We start from the raw sequence: 281 nt of genomic DNA, 5'->3' as shown, positions 1-281 counted from the left end.
TTATAGATTCATTACTCAAGGATTTTCTAATTTGAAAGTTTAAAAAGTGATATCAATGAGGCATATATCCTGTCGTGACTACAATTTGCATGGTTATTTTAACTAATGCAAAGATGGGGCTTTGCTAGATGCTTTGGAGAAAAAAAAGTCAGACATGAAAGTTTTTCTCTGTTTCTAATATGGAAATAAGATATCAAAAGCACAGGATAGAAGGTTACAAAATTTTATAAAAGTGGTGCAGACATAGCTTTGGGAAATTTGGAGGTGGCAAAAGTCTTTTC

Source organism: Otolemur garnettii, unplaced genomic scaffold, assembly GCF_000181295.1.
Source record: "Otolemur garnettii isolate 467f Iridium unplaced genomic scaffold, OtoGar3 scaffold00014, whole genome shotgun sequence".
Classification (NCBI taxonomy): domain Eukaryota; kingdom Metazoa; phylum Chordata; class Mammalia; order Primates; family Galagidae; genus Otolemur; species Otolemur garnettii.
This window is presented reverse-complemented; position numbering follows the sequence as displayed.